This window comes from Passer domesticus, chromosome 1, assembly GCF_036417665.1.
Source record: "Passer domesticus isolate bPasDom1 chromosome 1, bPasDom1.hap1, whole genome shotgun sequence".
Classification (NCBI taxonomy): Eukaryota; Metazoa; Chordata; class Aves; order Passeriformes; family Passeridae; genus Passer; species Passer domesticus.
The window spans coordinates 76,578,347-76,586,077 of record NC_087474.1 but is presented as its reverse complement, the minus strand read 5'-3'; the positions used below and the strand labels follow the sequence as shown (position 1 = coordinate 76,586,077).

General features: G+C 40.0%; 1 protein-coding gene across 2 annotated transcripts in view; it reads right to left on the bottom strand.

Moving 5' to 3' along the window:
* Positions 1-7,731, bottom strand: part of LYRM4 (LYR motif containing 4) — an 86,207-nt gene that overhangs the window by 10,828 nt on the left and 67,648 nt on the right. The window lies entirely within an intron of this gene.

The following is a 7,731-nucleotide window of genomic DNA, read 5'->3' as shown; positions in this document are numbered from 1 at the left end:
AGCTGGTAAGAGCTAATTCTGTACAAAGAGTTCTTTTCAGTAGTGTGGGTGGCAAAACACTTTCAGCAACTGGCCTAATTAGTTCTTCCTTCTTTGCAATAGCACAGGACAGTTCAAAAAAGAAAAAAAAAAAGATTGCAGTGGAAGATGTGGTACAAAATCATCCTGTTTGCCAGTCCTCCCTTATTTAATGTCACACTAAGCAGAGGCTTGCCATAGTATTTTGCAGCACAGATAATAATTAGGAGTGGGAGGTTAGCACTTATTCCAAACACAGGCAGGGAGCAACGTCTGTTCCTCTGCACACGTCAGAGGAGAGCATTCCTTACCCAAAACACCCCGGCCGGCAGAGTGATGGATGCACCACTGAGGGCTTTCCCCTCGGCAGAGCTCCCATTATTCTGGGCGGCTCGCTTAGCACAGGCTGGGAAGCCCGAGCAGCGCACCCTCTCTGACACGGATCATTTACGTGACAAGAGACAACGCGGGTGCCAAGTGGGATCATTTCAGCTCCACTGCTCCCAAGGTAGAGCCCACCAGCCGCAGGGCAGCAACCCAGTGCCCCAAAGAAGCTCTGACCAGAGCACACCGACACCTCCTTGCCATTCGAGCTGGCCAAACGCGCTCGGGCTCTTCCATCAGAGCGGCACTGACGGGCGGACGCGCTGCAGCTGTCAGCAAGATCCAGCTCCTACAGATAAAAACTGGGCTCGGCAAGATCCACTTGACCTTCTGAATGTCAGTGAGATAAAGGGTAAAAGGCCAGCAAGGGCAGAGATGTTGGAATTTACCTTCATTATAGGCCGCCTAGGAAACGGGTGGAAATTTTTTTCTAGCTCTGTTGTTTTGAATAATGATTCTGGAGCTGTGCTTGAGTGAGTTACAAATCTATTAAAAAAAACAATTTCAATTGTTACAAGCCATTAGCAATGTGTCTTTTTCTCCTAACTAGACTGAATAAAGGCAGGATTATGAAAAACTTCTGTTAGGAAAAGACTGAATGTGAAGGGGAAAAACAAAAGTGAAGAGTATTTTATAAGACAAACAGAATGATCAACTAATAAGGAAACTCTCCAGACAGCTTGAAGAAAAACCCAGCAATGAAACTAGAAAATAAGTGTTTACCTGTACCTACCGTTCCTGTCCTTTTCATTTATTTATTTATTTTTAAATTATTTTTATATTTGCCCATTTGTTTCTGTTGGCACAAATAGAAGACAGAGGGGTACTCCTATAGATAATATTAGTCAGCCTGATGAAAAACAAGAATTAATAAAACTTCTTAGAATTGCACACTGCTCATTTACAGTTTGAACAGCTTGGTACTGAGAATAATACACACTAATACACACTTCTCCATAACAGTTGTTAGAAAGTCTGTGGAGTTTTTGGTTGATGGAAGGTTGTCGATGAATCTTGAAAATACTATTTAAACACATATTGGAGGGAAGGCAGAGACAGGAGGCAGTTATGGGGAATAGACTGAATCTAGGAATTTGTCAGTGAGGAATCTTGTCTGAAGTAATTTCTAATACAGCACCTTCCTCTTTCTGTGGCTTGACACCTTAAGTATTTCTTAATTTTCTGTCCATTTTTCTGTATATAAACATTGGAAGAAGAGGGGAAACTGACTGATTATAAACAGAAAACAGTGAAGTTACTACACAAAAGCTATTATGTAAAGTGGAGATCTGTCCTTAATCTTTCAGTATTAATCATCTCAGAGTTTGAACAAAAGGAGAGCAAGACTAACTGGTAAGAGATTCAAAATGATTCTCTAATGTATATAATGTATGATGTCCTTTAACAAACATATGCATCCAAAAATTATTTTGCTCATTCTATTTCAGCTTGTTTGTTTTACTATTCAAAAATACAGTGTAAAAACCTTACATTTAAGCCTGTGTACAAAAGCAACCCGCCTCTGGGAAAAAACCACAGAAAAGTGAGCCAGTAGATGGCATTGTGGCACTTCAAAAGACATTCCAGAAAATTCCACTTAAAAAACATGCAAGCCTAAATGCTGTGTTTAACCACTTACTGCTTAACCAATGCAGTATTTTACTCCCGCTCAGTGCTCCACATGCACAACTGAATAAACAAAACTGCATGATGTAATTCCACTGTCACACCAGCCCTGAAACAAATCTTGTCTGCTCTGGTTCCCAAATCCAATTAGCTCCATATGCTAGATTTACAATCCCAGTCTTGAAATGATGATTCTTATTTAATGATTAATGTCCCACAAACCATGGTCATCATAGATATAACAAAATAGATTTGATGAGTGGAAAAATATTTACTAAAATGGAACCATACACAAGATCTTACAATCAATGCAGATAATACTATTTCCCACCATACAGCAACTTCTGTGGATTGAATACCCCTTAAAAGTACATTTCTTAAGTATTTACTGAATATTCCATATACTTTGGTTCAATTAAGCTGCTGATACGCCCTCACAGCTAGAGATGAGAAGACTGTAGCAACCCACCAGTTCCTCATCCAACACAGCAGTTCTCTATTGCTCAAACCACACAAATTCGAAATAATTTACCAGAACTCAACATACAAAAGACCTTGTGGGTTTAAGCGTTATATTCCATACACAGACAAACTTATTTAAACCGAAACCAGACTTGCAATTATCAGTACTTTATCTGCAAACTACTTTATAGATAAACCTGCTTTACCTTGATCATATCTGAACACGGAGCTGGAGCAGAGATTTCTGGATGTCTCTTCCAGTCCCAGGCTTATATATCAATGCCCCTCATGACATTAGCCTTTATGAAAACATCTAGTTTTACTATGGTATTCATTTTCTCAGGAAGTTCTAAAAATCCTCATCTCAGAAGGAAAAACTTTCAGGATCATGTACATCAATCTGACTACCTTAAGGACTCAAATTCAACAGCATACTCTAAGCATCCACTTGTATATACAGTCCTTTTATTTCATGCCACTTCTAGAGTAAACTAAAGCAGTTTAGTTTTCCTAATGAAAAAAAGTCAACTTCAGGTCTCCACTGCCTGATAGCATAATACTTGGATTAAGAAAGCAACAACTAAAACTTTATCCACAAATTAATAGATCAAATATTTTTGCAAATTTAATAGCTACAAAAACGTCATCCTCACTTGAACAATGCTGGGGCTTACAAAATTCACTTTTCTGGTTATAAATAGGTTTTAAAAACACAGAATAATACAAAAAAATGTTTCTTTCATCCCCTATGAAGTTACAAGCATTACTGTGAATGTTTAGGTATTAAAAATGGATGTCTGCTTTTTGGAATAGAGGTGGTCAGGTTGGGCCGTAGGACCCAGCAGAAGAGGGAATATAAATAGTTCCTTCCTCTTATCGTCAGTTCTTTCAATGTGATCCCATCCTTAGAGGTAGGTGACAAGTGTCACCACCCCAAAAGCATTTCAAAGAGAATAGAATGGTGTAAGGGGGGAGAACATAAGCACTGATAACTGGATCTATTTAAGGATCCACCTTTTCCAGTATTTTGTGCCCACCGTAGTCTACAAGCAGTTCTTCAGGGAAAGGGAGCATGAATATGACACACATGCATACATCTTCCTGCTGAAATGCCTCCTCTGCTCCCAGTGACAACAACATTTTGGCAACTTCATGGCCATGTAACCGTAACACCACTTTAACAGACGTGATTAATTTGTCTAATCCCCATTTGAACTCATCCACCTGCTGGCCTCTCCAGCATGCTGAGGCACGAGTTCTACCATGTTCTTTAGAACTCTCAAGCTTTGTGGTTGACCATTTTGCTTTGACCTTGTAAAATGTTCAGAAGAGTAAAGAAAATGTCACTCTGCTTCTATTTTCCTCAGAAATGTTTTTCTTCTGTGGGAGTTTTCAAGTGGTATATTCCTCATACCCAGGTACCAGGAAGAAGGTACCTAGAGAAAGTACTCAACCAGCTAACATCCATGCGGTCAGGAGCAGATGAAACAGGACAACAGCAGACACCATTTCAGGATGGAAGTGCACCATGACACCCTGCAATCCATTTGACAGAAGTAGAAAAAGGTGACCTGACTGACTGCTCTTACTACTGTTAAAGCAGTCATTCAGATCAGAGTGCCCAGCTGTGTCCACTGACTACACTCAGGGTCACAAAGCCCATTGTATGGGAGTGGATCCTTGGAGTAAATACAGTGTGACCTTGTGTGGTGACCTCCAGAGTGTGGTGCCTCACAGACAAAGAAAAGCATCCTTCACCATCTTATTCATGATGTGTGTTTGGTCTTGTATCCTGTGAGGCTTGGTGGTGGGGACTTGTGTTGGTGTTTTTTCTCTTTTCACAAATGGGACAGGACTGCTGGGGTATGCTACATGAGCAGCATCAGCCTCATTACATGGTTGAGACAACAGGAAGATGGCAAAGCTCACACACAGCCAGCAGCAGCCAAAGATTTCTTTGCTACAGAGCATGTTAAAAATATTTCAAGCCAACAGCACATTGCTAAAGCTTGCAGTTGTTTTAACCAATTACTAAAAGTACACATACACATGCTTCACACAATGCTTGCTTGTCTTTTTCTATTAACAATACACAATACTCCATTATTAAGCTTAAAACCTTCTACTATCTTGCTAAGCATATTTTCCTGCAGTCTTAAGGTCTATCTTAGCCAAGCCCAAGACTCAAGCTATTGTTTAATGTCCTTGCTTGCTATACCATTGCAACTTTTTCTACTTTCAAACTTTGCAGCTGCAGCTGGCTCTGAGTTTCTTTTCTCTTTCTGTTCCTAAGGCCTGCTTTCCCAGCTTTCTAAAAATCTTCTTACCTTTACTAATTCCCACAGGGACTGACACAGCACCAGCAAGAAGATGATACGGGGTCACCCTATAGTTTTGCCTTCTGGGAAACCTACCTTCAACTTAAAATTGTTACAGGCCTCTCCTACCTGCATTGAACTGTGATTTGCAGGGGACATCACTTACATATCAGAGTGAAAAACAATTTGGTAATTTTCTTGTGTTCATCAGCTACTCTCTGCTATTGTGAGAATCCTTGATGAGGAAAGCAGCCTGATCAAGCACAGACACTTTTTGTGGAAAAATTTCCTTGTAGCTGAATCTACAGAATTTCATTCCTTTCCAAACCCATCCAAGTGTTTGAACATTTTGTCCTTTGACATACTCATAAATATTGGTTCTTCTCATGCAGCCAGTGCTTCAACAGAATCAGATCTGGAGCATATATAAAAGGATTCATACTCTCATCACACCAGGTGCCATTTTCTCGACCTGTTCCGTGGCTCCCATACTGTGCCCAGCCACATCTAAACAAATCACGCTGTATCCAGTATCTGTTTTAGAGAATGGCAAATACAGCTAATCCCAAAACCAAGAGATTTTTTGAAGATGACAATTGTTTCAGAACTCCATCTTATAAACAAGTAGTACAAATTTTGAAACTTTAAAATGGGCTTGGTGCTGATTCACCAGAGCAGCGGCCACTGTTTAACCCAGAATGAATCAATGGGAATTTTCTCAGATACTAAAGAAATGGTGACAACTGTGGTAGTGCCACAGGGTTCCACTGCTCTTCCAGACCAAAATTATAGTCAGAAAAAAAAACTCAACCAAGCCTGCTCTTACTTGCATAAGGAAGATCTGTGCTAGACCTCCCACCAACAGTCTCTGAAGTGTTCCACTGCTTGCAGGACTGGTAACTATTTGTGAAAGAGCAACTTTCTAAGCCATGCACATACACACAGCCATGGAGCATCTGGACCAGGCAGGGAGCTCAGGCTTACCATTCCCTCAGGCTGGAGGCATCCCAATTACAACATCTGTCCAGAAGGAGAAACAGATGGCCAACTTCTCCAGACTTTTCTGCCTGCCTGACCTGATGTCCTTTACACCAGTCACTTGGGCAGATAAATAATAATAAATAAAATTAATAAGGCTAATTAACCCCCCTGGGTAAATTAAAGAGTTAATTATGTGACAGCACTTCTCAGTCCTAAATATTGGGCTAAATCACTGGGGCTCTCTATGCACTCACTAAAAAAAGCAGACTGACAGAAAAAGTATTATCCTCAAGATACTACATTTGCTAATTTGCTGTACAATTGCAGGGTTAATTGACAACGTCTTGCCATTTCTGAAAGCAGTTTGACAGACTTTTCCAGGCACTCCACCACTGCCTATAGTAAAGCTATGTGAGGTACAACAATATCTACTGCTCACAAGTAAAAGAAAATGCTCTCAACTCAGCAAGAATTCTGTTTCTTAAAAAAAAATAAATTAAAACCTCTTATTAACTGGTGCTTAGGTTTTTCTGTACAAATCAGCATTTACAGACTAGTATTCCTCACTTTGTTTCAAGCTCACAATCCAATCAATTACATTAAAATACAGCAGCAAGGAAAAAATTCAAAGTAGAGCTAGATAATTAGGAATTTCTTTAAGCTGCAAGCATGCAAATCAAATTGAACTAGTAAATTAAAATTTTTAATCTTGATTTTTGAGGCTTCTTCCCTCCATAAACTCAGTCTTTAACTGCACTGTTAGTTACAGAGAAATTCTTCTAAATGACATTTAAACCATTTTTCTAAACCTATTAGGATTTTACGGTTATATTGTCTGCATTTGTGCTGGTAGTAACTTCTGAAGCTGCCACCTCACTTTCATAGCAGAATAAAGACATTATGTTCTCACGAGTTTCTACAGATACCTGGCAATCACCTACAAAAGAACACCCAATTAATGGCTTCTCTGGAAGAAAGGCTAGAGCTTGAGTGCAAGTCTTTCTGTTTACTCACTGGAGAATCCATGCAGGAGAGGGGAGTTATAAATGTTTCAGATACAGGGTAAGCTTACACAAGATCTTTTGAGTGATGAGGTGACCACAATCATCAAGCCACGGGGCCCAGCAATGTGGAACAGGCTATTTCCTAAATTCACACGTCCACAAACTGCTACTTTAAAGTTCAGGCAGGACAGACCAGCAAGCTACCAGGGAATAAGGGAAGGGATATTCAGAGTTGCTGCCAACTCCCTGGTGTTTCTTGCCCTTGCATTGGCTACAGACTTCAACACCCACTGTTCTTTACTGGCCCTCACTTCCAGTCCCAGTTAAAACTACCTTTTAATGAACGCAGGGCAGAAGTTACTCAAACGTGATGGCTGCTAACTGAGGTCACTCCTTCCCTGCAAAGTCACACTGTAGCTTGTCCCAGGGGGTGACAAATACCTGCCCATCTCTCTCTAGATACAAACTCTCTAGCACCCACCACAGGAGCTTGTATCTTACTTGTCTCAGTTGATGTTAAGGGACACAAATTCAATTTCTTTCAGCCACAGAGGGAAATGTTGAATTGTTAAAGGATATTGTAAGAGACGGACTAAAACTTGCCCTAATTACTGCAGCCTGCTTGAATCAATATGCAAGTGTTACAAAGCCTCCCATGCAAACTGAAGAAGTTAATATTAGAAATAAGAATGATAAATGCTGTGCTTTCATCAAAAAAAGCTTCTCCTTTGAACTTCTAATTAGGCAATAAAAATGTATTAAGCATTTTAGGGAGAAACTTTCTCAGGAAATACAGTGATAACACATTTACAATTTTCTGTGGCTCACATGGTATTTGACATAATTTTTCCTTAGGACCCTCCTTCCCTCCAGCCAGTAAACTCTCACGCCTTAATTCCACAGTGATTCCAAGTTTTCTTTAATTAGGAAGATTATGG